The 14,266-nt window shown below is 48.6% G+C and overlaps 1 long non-coding RNA gene across 6 annotated transcripts in view; it reads right to left on the bottom strand.

Annotated features, from left to right (window-relative positions):
- The window catches only part of LOC140632273 (uncharacterized), a 47,613-nt gene extending 35,106 nt beyond the window's left edge, over positions 1–12,507 (bottom strand). For 3 of the 6 annotated variants that reach the window (XR_012029783.1, XR_012029785.1, XR_012029786.1), the window contains exon 1: positions 12,334–12,503. This is a non-coding gene — a long non-coding RNA (uncharacterized lncRNA). Of the gene's footprint in view, positions 1–12,333 lie in introns of all 6 variants that reach the window. The other 3 variants (XR_012029787.1, XR_012029784.1, XR_012029782.1) reach the window with 2 other exon arrangements.
- Positions 12,508–14,266: the final 1,759 nt, after the last annotated feature.

The raw sequence follows: 14,266 nt of genomic DNA, 5'->3' as shown, positions 1-14,266 counted from the left end.
ATTCCTTGAAGAGGAAGTGTTAGGTCAAAAAACATGCAAAGACCTGAGACATTAGACCTCTGCTGCCAAATAGCTCTCCAAAAACACTGAAACAATTTACAGCTTCCCCAGCAACATGGGGCTATCTACTTTCCTATAACCTCACTAACTCTGGGTATCATTTATTTTTCATCCTCAACTAATTGGATACTTTACATATATGGCCTCTCCTTGATGTTGTAATCACCGTTTATTATTATTGGCAATTGCTACGTTTTATTGTTTGAGTATTGCCTATCTTATTGTGAATTGCCTTTCCTTGTTCTTGGCTGATTTTTTGGCAAAGTGTTATTGCCAAATCGTTAAGAATGCTAGTAAAAACAATAATCCTTTGTTGGCCAGATATATTGGAAATATTTCCTCCTAGTCTCTTATTTGACTTTCAATTTTGCTTAGGGGTTTTATTTGTAAAGAGAAAAATTATAATTCATGTAGCCAAAACTATTAATCTTTTCTTTTGTTTTTTTGCCTTGGGGGTGAATCTTTATTTATTTATTTTTAAGATTTTATCTATTTATTCATGAGAGACACAGAGAGAGAGAGAGGCAGAGACACAGGCAAAGGGAGAAGCAGGCTCCATACAAGGAGCCCTATGTGGGACTCAATCCCGGGTCCCCAGCATCACGCCCCGGGGCCGAAGGCAGCGCTAAACGCTAAACCACTGAGCCACTTGGGCTGCCTGGGAGTGAATCTTTAAAATAACTTTTCGGGCAGCCCGGGTGGCTCAGCGGTTTAGCACTGCCTTCAGCCCAGGGCCTGATCCTGGAGACCCAGGATCGAGTTCTGTGTTGGGCTCCCTGCATGGAGCCTGCTTCTCCCTCTGCCTGTGTCTCTGCCTCTCTCTCCATGTCTCTCACGAATAAATAAATAAAATCTTTAAAAAATAAAATAAAATAACTTTTCAACCCAAACATGATATAAATATTGACTTGCATTATCTTCTAGGACATTTATATGGTTTTAATAAACATTTAGGTAATAGAGTCCTCTAGAATTTATTTTGCTTAAACTCTTAAAGTGCAGCTCTAACTTGACCTTTCAAGGTGATTATTGGCACTCCCCCCTGCATGCTCCCTCTGCCACCTCCCACTTGCCCGGTACCCATTTCCTGAGCACCTACTGTGTGCCATCCTCATTCTTGCCTCTGCACCAGAGTTACCTAGGAACCTGTCTGGGGGCTCCAGGAGGACAGATTCTCCATTTCTGGACCTCATTCTATCTTAGTTTCTTCTCTAAAGGCTTTCTCTCCAAATACAGTCCCATGCCAAGGTACTTGGAGTTAGGACTTCAACATATGAATTTGTGAGGGAGGAACACGATTCAGCCCACAGTACATACATGAAATCTATTCTCAAAGGAGAGAATAATGAGAAAAGTGGAAGCAACATTCAAAGAGATAGTGGCTAAAATTTTATGAACGTTATGAAAGACCTCAAGCCGCCGTTATAAGAAATGCTAACATCCTCCCAGCAAAACAAATCCAAATAAAAACTCACCCGGGGAACATCATAGAAAACTAAAGACGAAGAGGAAGTCTTATAAGCAGATAATAGGATGCATAGAGAGGAGCTGAGGGTGTGGGGCATTTGGTGAGATCTTTACTATGTGGGCTGTTTGGGCCACACAGAGGAGGGGTATGGAAAGAGGAGGGAGGCAAAGGAGTAGAAAGTATTACTGAAATGACCTCCTGGTGGAGGAGAGGCAGGAAGGGAGGGGCGTCTAAAAGAAATCGGGAAATAAATAAATAAGTAAGTAAATGAAACAGGGAAGGGGCGCCTGGGCGGCTCAGTCAGTCAGCCTCAGTGTCCATCGAAAGATGAATGGATAAAGAAGCTGTGGTCTATGTATACAATGGAATATTCCTCAGCCATTAGAAATGACAAATACCCACCATTTGCTTCAACGTGGATGGAACTGGAGGGTATTATGCTGAGTGAAGTAAGTCAATCGGAGAAGGACAAACAGTGTATGTTCTCATTCATTTGGGGAATATAAATAATAGTGAAAGGGAATATAAGGGAAGGGAGAAGAAATGTGTGGGAAATATCAGAAAAGGAGACAGCACATAAAGACTCCTAACTCTGGGAAACGAACTAGGGGTGGTGGAAGGGGAGGAGGGCGGGGGGTGGGGTGACTGGGTGACGGGCACTGAGGGGGGCACTTGACGGGATGAGCACTGGATGTTATTCTGTATGTTGGCAAATTGAACACCAACAAAAAATAAATTTATTATAAAAAAATAAAATAAATAAAAGAAAAAATAAAAGAAATAGGGAAATAAATAAATAAATAAATAAACAGGGAAGGGGCGCCTGGGCGGCTCAGTCAGTTAAGTGTCTGATTCTTGATTTTGGCTCAGGTCAGGATCCTAGGGTCCTGGGATGGAGGCTGCGTTGGGTTCCCTGCTCAGCAGGGAGTCTGCTTCTCCCTCTGCCTCTGCTGCCCTCCCCCTGCTCATGCTCTCTCTCCCTTTCTCAAATAAATAAATAAAACCTTAAAAAAGAAAAAGCAAGCAAGTGGTGAATTGAGCTGAGCAGGCCCTTTGAGGAAGAAGGTTCGGGCCTGGCAGACAGAGATGCCATTTCCTAGGCTAGGTGCTGTTAGGTACAGAAACCCTAGCCCCAGGGGTCTTTTCCAGCTCACCCTTCCCTAAACAGCTGTTGCTGGTAGGCTTTCCTAGGTGCTCAGAACTAGGCCTTGCTTCCTTCCCATCTGCATCCTCTCCCTCAAGGTGGCCGCCCTTGACCCTGGCTTTAGTAACGGGCTCAATGAAGGTGATCCAGAATCCTCTCACCTGGAGCACTGTGCCTCGCAGCCATTCTCTCCCAGACACCTCTTCCAGGCCACCACCCCACAGCTACACACTAGCCCTGGACTCCCTGCATACCCCAGCACACCCCCCATCAAGCAGTTACTTAATGCCAGTCAATTGAATAACAACCCCCTGGTCCTCATCTCGTGTTCTGTCCAGTTGTGCAGTTCTGGGTCTTGGGAGTCATGTTGGACTCACGCTCTCCCTCACGCCCATGACCCCACCATATGCAATCCATCAACCAAGCCCCATTGATCTTACCTCCTCATTGCATGTGGGATGTGTCCTCTCCTCCCCATCAGCCCTTCAGTCCACAGGACTATCACTCCCCCTCAGGGGGGCTGCAGCAGCCCCTCCTTGCCCTCCCTGATTCCATGTCCCTTCAAGCCACCCTCCTCAGAGGCCAGACTCCTATCCCTGGGATTCTGACCCTGTCACCTGGCCCCAGAACACTCCAACAACCAGAACAACAGCAGTAACATCCACCAGCACTCACAGGGCACTTCCAAAGGCCCCCACTGTTGCAAGAGTGTTCCTTGTGCACACTCATTGCTCACAGGAGCCCCATGAGGGGAACTCTAGTTGGCTTAACATCCCAATTGCCCTAGTGAAGAAACAGAGACACAAAGAGCTTTAGCAACTCAGAGGTCACCCAGCTGGCATAAGACAGGGACAGAATTCAAACTCACATGACCTGGGGCACGAAGGAGACAAGCAAACTTCCCAGTGAGGCTCAGAAGGCACAGTGAGGTTGGGCGTGACCCCCCTCCAGAGGCTTTCTTCCATCAGCGTCCCCCTCCCATCTGCCCCACCAGGCCCAGACCCCACCAGCTCACTCACAGGGTTTCTTCCCCACTCTGGGCCTTTACACCTGCTGAGCTCCCTGCCTAAAACCCTGATGGTGAAATTTCTGTTCCTGTCCTTTGCCCATTTCATAATTGGATTATTTGTTTCTTTGCTGTTGAGTTTAATAAGTTCTTTATAGATCTTGGAAACTAGCTCTTTATCTGATAGGTCATTTGCAAATATCTTCTCCCATTCTGTAGGTTGTCTTTTAGTTTTGTTGGCTGTTTCTTTTGCTGTGCAGAAGCTTTTTATCCTGATTAAGTCCCAATAGTTCATTTTTGCTTTTTTTCCCCTTGCCTTCATAGATGTATCTTGCAAGAAGACATACACATGGCCAACAAGCACAAGAGAAAATGCTCCGCAGGGCAGCCCCGGTGGCGCAGCAGTTTGGCGCCGCCTGCAGCCCAGGGATCGAGTCCCATGTTGGGCTCCCTGCATGGAGCATGCTTCTCCCTCTGCCTGTGTCTCTGCCTCTCTCTCTCTCTCTCTGCATCTCTATGAATAAAAAAAAAAAAAAAAAAATCTTAAAAAAAAAAAAAAGAAAATGCTCCGCATCACTGGCCATCAGGGAAATACAAATCAAAACCACAATGAGATACCACCTCACACCAGTGAGAATGGGGAAAATTAACAAGGCAGGAAACAACAAATGCTGGAGAGGATGTGGAGAAAGGGGAAGCCCCTTGCCCTGTTGGTGGGAATGTGAACTGGTGCAGCCACTCTGGAAAACTGTGTGGAGGTTCCTCAAAGAGTTAAAAATAGACCTGCCCTACGACCCAGCAATTGCACTGCTGGGGATTCACCCCAAAGATACGGATGCAGTGAAACGCCGGGACACCTGCACCCCGATGTTTCTAGCAGCAATGTCCACAATAGCCAAACTGTGGAAGGTGGAAGGAGCCTCCGTGTCCATCAAAGGATGAATGGATAAAGAAGATGTGGTTTATGTATACAATGGAATATTCCTCAGCCATTGGAAATGACAAATACCCACCATTTGCTTCGAAGTGGATGGAACTGGAAGGTATTGTGCTGAGTGAAGTAAGTCCGTCGGATAAGAACAAACATTTTTTTTTAAGATTTATTTATTTATTCACTCAGAGAGAGCGAAGAGAGAGGCAGAGACACAGGCAGAGGGAGAAGCAGGCTCCATGCAGGGAGCCCGATGTGGGACTCGATCCTGAGTCTCCAGGGTCACACCCCGGGCTGCAGGCGGCGCTAAACCGCTGCGCCACCGGGGCTGCCTGGAGACGGACAAACATCATATGGTTTCACTCATACGGGGAATATAAGAAATAGCGAAAGAGATTATAGGGGAAAGGAGAGAAAATGAGTGGGAAATATCAGTGAGGATAACAGAACCTGAGAAACTCCTAACTCTGGGAAACGAACAAGGGATAGTGGAAGGAGAGGTGGGGGGAGAGGGGGACTGAGTGATGGGCACTGAGGGGGGCTCTTGGCGGGTTGAGCACTGGGTGTTATGCTATACGTTGGCAAATCGAACTCCAATAAAAAATATACAAAAAATATAAATAAATAAATAAAAATAAATAAAACCCTGAGGGACACCCACCTCCACCCCTATTCCAGCCTCTCATCTCCAGGCGTTCCTCACTCACCACTAGAGGGCGCCGTAACCTGAAAAAATCGCCCTGCAGACCCGCGCAGGGGATGGGGCGGGACCCTGGGGTCTCCTCCTTGGGGTGAGCGCGGTGGTCTCCCCGAGAAGCACTGCGATCTGCTAGAGACTGAGACCCAGTTTGATTCCCTCCCCTGCCATCTTCCAGCTGTGTGCCCAGAGGATGCTCAGCCACCTCCAGTATCTGTCAAATAAATGGGGTGATGTTGAACCACCAGCACCTGCCCCACAGAACTAGTGCTTTAAGTTCCACAGAAATCAGAGAGATGGCAAAAATCCTCCCTGCCCCTGGGAACTGGAGCCCAAGAGCCTCAGGAAAGAAACAGATGCCTCTGTTCAGAAACACTGTGGAAGGAACCAGTTGAAAAGGACTTTTGAGTGGGAAGAAAAGCGAAAACTAGTCCCTTACTCTCATGTGCCGTTCAAACCTCAGCACGACTCTGAGACAGGGATTCTTGTTTTCCGTGTGGGTCGTTGAAGAAACTGAAGCACAGCTGTACGTGGTAGAAAATGGTGATCCCCACCCCCACCCCGCCCCACCCCACCCATCCCCTGCCTGCTGGCTGGCCTCCCGGGCATCTCACATCCTCTGCACCTGTGGTTGTCAAGGTGTGGCCCTGAAGTAGCTGCTGCATCACCGGAGACTTCCAAATCAGAGCTTCAGGGCGGCGCCAGCCATCCGTGTCTACAGCCCTCCAGGTCACCCTACAGCACAACCTAGCCCTCCTCGCGCCTGCGAAACACACCTACTCCTGGGGAAGGCTGAAGTAGTCCCTGCAGGACCCTGAGGGAGAAGGGGAGTGAGAAGTCAGACTGTTCCTGGGAGGTGGTCCCCAGCTAATAAGAGCCTTGGGTGGCTTGGCCCCCTAGCTAGAAAAGCACCCCCAGATGAAGTCTTCACAGTTTCTGCGACAACTGGGAGTCCATCAGACAGCCTTGGTGGCCGCAGAGCATTGGGAAGCAGAGATGCTCAAACTCATGGGGAGAGATCACTGACAATGCAGATTCCCAGGTCCCTCCCTGCGTCTCCCAGGTTGGGCCCAGGAAGCTGCCATCTGAACAGGCCTCGTAACATTTGGGACCCTTGGACATGGAAGGCATTAGACCAGCTACACCTAAGTATGAATTCTGACTGTCCCCCATTGGTTCTATGGATTTGATACCAATCCCTGATGGCTGTCCCCTCTGACCATCAGATTCCTCCTCTGTGGTCTTTATGAAAAAAATAATGGTTTCCAGGATCAGCAGTGGCTCAATACACTTAAAGCAGGAAGGCTGACTGGGGAGGTGAGGGTAACAGGAGATAGAGGACATAGAATGCCAAACTCAGAGCACAGGTTTTTGTCCCTGGGGCAAAAGGGAGCTGCAGAAGAGGGGTTAGCCCAGGAGAGACAGGCTCAGATTTGCATCCCCATCCCCCCTTCCCCGCAGCACTGCAGCGGCCGGGCCTCTGTGTGCCAGACACTCTGGGTCCAATCCCTGCCCTGCCCCTTCCCCACTGCTGTGGGATTTGGGGCAAGCAATAGAACTTGCCAGTAGCTCAGTTCCCTTATCTGGTGAAGGAAGAGAACGGGATTGTCTATGAGAACTAAAGGAGAGAACTCACAGGAGGCGCTCAGCCCTTGGTGGCCATTATCGTTAAACTGTGAGATCAATCGTAGTCAATGCAAGTGCAATCGCTAGAGGACACCCACAGGGAGGAAGTCACCGAGGGCCCTTTGTGAATGCCTTGGGAACAGTGTGTCCCCGGGGACACATTATACTGCCAGCCCCTGGCCCTCCCCAGGGGCCCCAGGCCAGGTAGGAAGTGGCTGGGCATGAAGGCTGGATGGGGCCCCACCCCCTCCTGCTGCTGCTCCACCCCAACCCACCCACATGACCCAGCTTCCTGTTTGTGATGCCCAGGCTGGAGGGAGGAAATCAGTGCCCCCGCCCTGGGACTGGAGGGCAGGAATGTGGATATGTTGACGTCAAAGCATGTCCTACTTCTGGGGAAGTCGGGATGGGAAGGGCTTCCTGCAGGTCTGCTTTTGATCCCAAGCTAGAGCTGGGGGCTTAAGCTAGCCCTGAGGGAGGCCAGCCACACGGAGCTTTCCCTGATGGATGCCTTTGGGAGGTGATTCAGGGTGCTGCTGTCAGGGTCCTACCCTAACAGAGCTGTATGACCATGGGCAAATCACCTTCCCCCTTCCAAGGCTCCCTTCCCTCATCTGTAGGGTGTGGATAAATATGTGCATTTCAGAGCATCATTCATTCATCAGATATACATTTTGAGATGAGCCTGCCCTGGCCCTGTGGGCTCTTTCAGTTAACCTAACTGGTGCAGTGAGGAGGGAGAGAAGACCCTGAAGCAGAGAGAGGCATGAAGCATTTCTGGAGGCAACTGCCAGGAGGTTCCCAGCATTAGCATTCAGGGTAGCTGGAAGATGTCCTGAGGAGGGCTCAGAGCAAGGCCTTGGGACACTGCTCAGCTCTGCTTTGGGACCAGAGAAACCTGGGTTAGAATCCAGATTTGGCCATTCACTAGCTCTGTGACTTTGATCATTCTTTCTGTTTACTCATCCCGCTGTGTAATGCGAGGATAACCCCAGCCGCATTTCAAGGTTGTTGGAGATTAAGACATCATGTCTTTAAAGCACCTGGTACAATGCCTGACGTAGAGTACTCGTGGCTGTTGCTCTTGCAGTTGTTGGCATTTATTTATAAATGACCAGATGTCCGGAGGGGTTCTTTGGGCATCTTTCCCCCAGATGCCCAGTAGGTGGCGATAGAGGCCCTTTGTTCAACAAAATCTACATTCACTGATGAGAAGCCAGATTTAGAAGTTTATGGGCTTTTTTTAAAATTTAATTTTATATTATTTAAATTCAATTAATTAACATACAGTGTATTATTAGTTTCAGAGGTAGAGTTCAGTGACTCATCAGTTGTATATAACACCCAGTGCTCATCACCTCAGAGGATGCTTCCTGAGCACCCCAACAAAGCAACCAGGCCCAGGGGCAGTGGGAATGGCGGAAGCGGGGACTAGTGACCTCTGCCCAATAGACATCTGGAGAAGAAGAGTCCTGACCACTTCAAAAGAAAGCTTGATTTCAATTCATTTGGATACATATACCCAGAAGTGGGATTGCTAGATTATGTGATAGTGTGATTTTTAATGTCTTGAGAAACCTCCATACTTTTTCCACAGTGGATGCACCAGTTTGCATTCCCACCAACAGTGTGCAAGGGTTCCAATTTCTCGACATCTTCACCAACACTGTCTTTTTAATTGTTTTTTAGTAATAGCCATCCTAACAGGTGTGAAGTTTTGATTTGCATTTTCCTGATGATTAGCCACATTGAGCATCTTCTCATATACCTGTTGGCCATTTTAGTGTTTTCTTTGGAGAGATGTCTATTCGAGTCATTAGTCCATTTTTTAGAGGGCTATTTATTTTTTTTGCTATTGAGTTGTAGAAGTTCCTTATATATTTTGGACATATATCCCTTATCTGACTTATGGTTCATAGATATTTTCTGCCATTCCACGGGGTGCCTTTTCACTGTTCACTGTTCCCTTTGCTGTGCAGAATTCCAGTTTGATGTTCAGTGCAGCATTAGTCACAATAACCAAGATGTGGAGACAACTGAATGTTCACGGATAGACGAATGGATCAAGAAAATGTGGTATAGGGCAGCCCAGGTGGCTCAGCGGTTTAGCGCCGCCTTCAGCCCAGGGCCTGATTCTGGAGACCCGGGATCAAGTCCCACGTCAGGCTTCCTGCATGGAGCCTGTTTCTCCCTCTGCCTAGGTCTCTGCCTCTCTCTCTCTCTCTCTCTCTCATGAATAAATAAATAAAATCTTTTTTAAAAAAAGAAAATGTGGTATAGACATACAGCAGAATATTATTTAGCCTTTAGAAGAGGAAATCCTGCCATATGGAACAACCCGGATGAACCTCAAGGACATCGTGCTGAGGGAAAATAAGTCAGTCACAGGACAGAGGGATACTGCATGATTCTAGTTACATGAGCTGTGGGACTCGTAGGAGCAGACAGTAGAATGGTGGGTGCCAGGGGCAGGGGCTGGGGGAAGAGGAGTTATTCGCCAACAGGTATAAAGTTTCAGTCACACAAGACGAGTCCATTCTAGAGATCTGCTCTTCAACACTGCCTGTAGTTAACAACGCTATATTGTGTGCCTAAGAATCTGTTAAAGAGGATGGATCTCATCTCAAATATTCTTACCACAATAAAATAAAAATTAACAAGGAAGCATGTTCAGGTGATAGGCACCATGGAAATCTGCAAAAGGATTCTGTGAGGAAACAGAGGAGGGGGTGTGGGGCTCCCCAACCTCTCCACCGCCAGCCACTCCTCCTCACCTCCAGCCACAGATCCTGCTACCCTCACCCTCCTCCTTCATCTCTTCTGCTTCCCTCCTCCTTCCCTTCCTGTCCTCCTTCCTTCTCTCAGCAAATATGCACTGTGCACCCAGGCTTGTACTATGAGCTGGGATCAGAGCAGGGAGCAAGATATATATGCCCTCTAGAACCTTCAACCTAAGGGGGACAGATCATAAACAGATAAATAAAAGAAATAAGAAAGATCCTTACAGATCCTGATGTGATAGAGTGCCCAAGGATCTGGAATAAGGAGAACAGCAGGGAGCTGGCTAGAGGGAATGGTGAGCTAGGCAGAGAGAGCTGCTTGAGCAAAGACCCTGAGGCATTAAAGTCCATGAGACCATGGGGAGGAGGCAAGAGGTGGCAGCGAGGTCAGGGACTGATGCAGTGGCCAGACTCAGAAGGGGGTCTGCAAGGTGCAGGCTAAGGGGTCATCTGGGTGCTGAGGCTATCACAGTGGCCACTAATATTGACCAAGCACCCATTCACCAGGCATTGTCATTATCCCATTTTACAGATGGGGAAACTGTAGCAGGAGCCACAGCCAAGCAGGGTCTTCAGGATTCCTGGACATCTTGATGGCCACTGGTGAGAAGAAGGAAGAGAGTATGGACTGTGAAAATTAACATTCATTTAGCATCTCCTGGGTGCCAGCACTCTGCTGAGTTATTTGATGTTATCTGATGTGAATTTATCATTTTCACTCAAGAGGACAGTACTATCATGATTCCCATTCTAGAGATAATAAAAAGAGAGTCCAAGAGGGAAGGTGATCTGTCCAAGGTCCAAGGTGTTGAACATGTCCAAGGTCTTGAGTGGCAGACCCAAGATTGGAACCCAGCTCTCCATGCTGGGGCAGAAGGTTCCCTATGCCCAGAAGTCTCAGAGCCGCCTGGAGGGCCAGCCAAGTTCTCTGGCTGCAGCTCACCAAGATTCTTGGGTCCCCCCCCCCATCAGCAAGTCCAGTCCACATGCCCCCTGGGGCTTTGCTCTTCTCCACTGCCAGCACCCCCAACAAACTCTGCCATCTTTCCTTGGAGGGCTCCATTTCCTGCCCTCCTGATACTGTGACAGCCTAAAATGATCTTGTTTACCTGGGTACAGTTATCTTCCCACCTGCCTAAGCCCTGACCCTTACAGACCTCCCAGCTTCATGCTTCCCATCCCCAAATTCTGAACCCTGCACTCCCTCACCCAGATATGCTCATGTTCTCCTGAACAAACACACCGTGCATGAGAGCAGGTACAAATCCATCTCATTCATTCATCTCTCTCTCCTCAGAGCTTAGCTCTGTGACTGGCAGAGAAGGGACTCAGTGAAGGTGAATGGATGCGTGGAGGCTGAATGGAAGTGAATGGATGGATGGATGGATGGATGGATGGATGGATGGATAGATGGATGAACTATGGACAAAAGACTATTGACCTGAGCTTCTGTTGTCCTTGTGACTCAGGAAGGAGATCAAAGTACAGATGGCAGCATGACTTATGTAAGAGGGTCCTCTAGTGTGGGGCTATCCAGGGTAGGGGCAGGTGTCAGAGCCGGGGATGGGCTGTCAGCAGGGGACTTGATGAGTGAACCCTGAGACATGACCTAGAGCATTTACTGGAAAGGACAAGAAGGGTGGAGAGCCTAGAGCTGGGAGCCAGCATGTTAAGGCCCTGACTCAGCCAGGCACTATGGGAGTTTGAGAAACTGGGAGCAAACACCCACCCCATACACAGACATGGCCCTATACAAGGCATGAAGGACTCTCACTTATAGTTCCATGACTAAGCCTCACTGTGGCCCTTGAAGCAGGTGGGATTCTGCCCATGGTGCCAATGAAGAAAGTGACTTCTGGAGGGGAAGAAACTTGTTTAAGACCACCCAGCCAGAGAATGGCAGAGCTGGGTTAGGGTACTGGATCAGGGTGACCCAGTCTTTGCTTTAACTTGCTGGATGGGGCCTCTCTCTTGAGAGCCAGGCTCACAAATGGCTCAGGAGGGAGTGGGTCCAAATTTCCCTGGAGGGGGAAGAGGCTTGGGGTATGGGGACTGTGGGGTCAGGCTTGAGAGACTCCCCAAGTGCAGACTCCAGGCCTGCCCCTCCAAGCTGACTGCCCAGCATCTGAATGACCCTCCCCAAATGCAGTGTGCCAAGTCATGCTGTACTTCGCTCTTGCAGGGGCTTCAGGGTAGTATAGGATCAAGCCCAGGATTCTGACTTGGCCTTCTGGTTCCTTCATCACTGACCCCTGCAAACTGCACCCCCCCACCCCCCACCCCCGCCTTGTGCCTTAACCTAAGCCCTGCTCCCCGCACCCCACAACCCCACAACCCCACAAGCCCGACGCACTTGCATTTTTCTGAGCAAACACACCCTGCTTGCTCTCTAAGGCCGCACAACCTTACACGGGTGGAGTTCTCCGTGGGAAACACCTTCCCAATCTTTACCCAAATAGTTCCTACTCAGTGTTCGAGATCTCGAGATCTCGTTGTGCCTCAGCAACCCTCTCTGACCCACCCGCACCTCTGCAGTGTGAGGCAATCCCACCCCTCTCTGCTCCAATTACATGCTATGCTGAGATCTACCATCAGGGCAATTACGGCACCGTCATAATTACCTCGTTACTCGTCTGCCTCTCCAACTAGACTGTGAATTCCAGGAGGACGCTTCAGGACTTATTCACCTCTGGAGCTGCAGGGCCAGGCAGAGCACCTAACTGGAGTCTTTATTTATTTACTTGTGGAAGGAGGGAGGGGGGGAGGAAGGAAGATAGAAGGGAGGGAGGAGGGAGAGGAGAGGGAAGAGAGCACTCTACGGCTTCCAGTGCTCTTTCATGCACCTTATTTTGTTGAAGGGTAGGGGCAGCAGGCCAGCTGCAGATCTGCCTGTCACCCCACAGTGCTTGGCTATTTGTGCTAAATCTGTGGACCACTGGTTTTTAAACCAAATCTTTATTTTTCATTGGCTTACGGAACTAAATATATCTTTTTAAAAAAAATTTAAAGATTTTATTTATTTATTCATGAGAGACAGAGAGAGAGAGTGAGAGGCAGAGACACAGGCAGAGGGAGAAGCAGGCTCCATGCAGGGAGCCCGACATGGTACTCGATCCCGGGTCTCCAGGATCATACTCTGGGCTGAAGGCAGGTGCTAAACCGCTGAGCCACCCAGGGATCCCTGAATATATCTTAAAAGGAAATGCTGCATCGTTGTCCCGAACAGAAAGGTAGAATCACTTCCCATCAACAGAAGGTTGTCATAAAAATGAATGTAGCTGATGCTTACCATGTACCAGGCACTCGGCTAGGCACATGACTAACATTAACCCGTCCATCCTATGGTGGGGTGCCACTGTATCTCAAGCATCTAGATGGGGAAACTGAGGTACAGAAACCTTAAGTAACTCACCCTAGGTCACAACCGGAAAGCAGCAAGGCTGCCCCTGAAACCAGGCAGTCTGGCTCTAAGAAACAAGGAGATAAATAAGCCAGGGTTGTCTTCTACCTAAATATCATTGCCTTCTGCAGGCTCTGCGTCTGAGGCCTCCATCCCTTGTGACGAAGAGAGATCAGCAAGTGCTAGAGAGGCAATAAAGCCATAGTAGCAGCACCCTGAGACTTTCCTCCAGAAGTTAGCAGAGAATGAAGGGGAATCCAAGAGAATGCATATCTCACCAGGTGATTTTTTGGTATTTAAATGTAGTCAATCGGGACACCTGGCTGGCTCAGCAGTTGAGCATCTGCCTATGGCTCAGGGCATGATCCTGCAGTCCCCAGGATGGGGATCGAGTCCACATCAGGCTCCCTGCATGGAGCCTACTCCTCCCTCTGCCTAAGTCTCTGCCTCTCTCTGTGTGTGTCTCTCATGAATGAATGAATAAATAAATCTTAAAAAAAAAAAGATAAAAATAAATGTAATCAATCTCTGCTCTTTAATGCCAAGTCTGTATAAAAGTCATCTCTGCCAGGGGCACCTGGGTGGCTCAGTCAGTTATGCATCTACCTTCAGCTCAAGTCATGATCTTCAGGGTCCTGGGATGCATCCCTGCATTAGGCTCTCTGATCAGTGGAGAGTCTGCTTCTCACTCTCCTTCTGCCCCTCCTCCTGCTTATGCATATTCTTTCTCTCTCAAATAAATAAAATATTTTTAAGAAAGAAATAAAAAATCATCTCTGCTAAAGATGTAGAGTGCAGCCCACACGTTGGTTAAACTCTGTAGCACAAGGAGCTCCCAGCAGCACCACCCGCACCACCAGCACCAGCTCAGGACATTGTCCAACATCGCAGGAAGTGGAGGCAGAGAGGAATTAAGCAAGGTGTTAAATTAAATCAGTAAGAATGGGCAAAACCTAAAATTAAATTCAAATCAAAGCAAAGTAATCTGACTATAACAAACTGAGATCATATCCCCATGATAGCATGGTACTACGGAGAGAGGACAAAGAACAAATCCAAGCAACCTCTTAACACAGCTGAGAGACTATGCTCCCCTCAGCCTAAAAGCAATCAAAATGGAAAGACAGCCTGAACTTTACTTAATAGGGTTTCCT

Source organism: Canis lupus, chromosome 4, assembly GCF_048164855.1.
Source record: "Canis lupus baileyi chromosome 4, mCanLup2.hap1, whole genome shotgun sequence".
NCBI classification, from domain to species: domain Eukaryota; kingdom Metazoa; phylum Chordata; class Mammalia; order Carnivora; family Canidae; genus Canis; species Canis lupus.
Note: the sequence above shows the minus strand (reverse complement) of the source record. Positions and strands in the feature narration are given on the sequence as shown.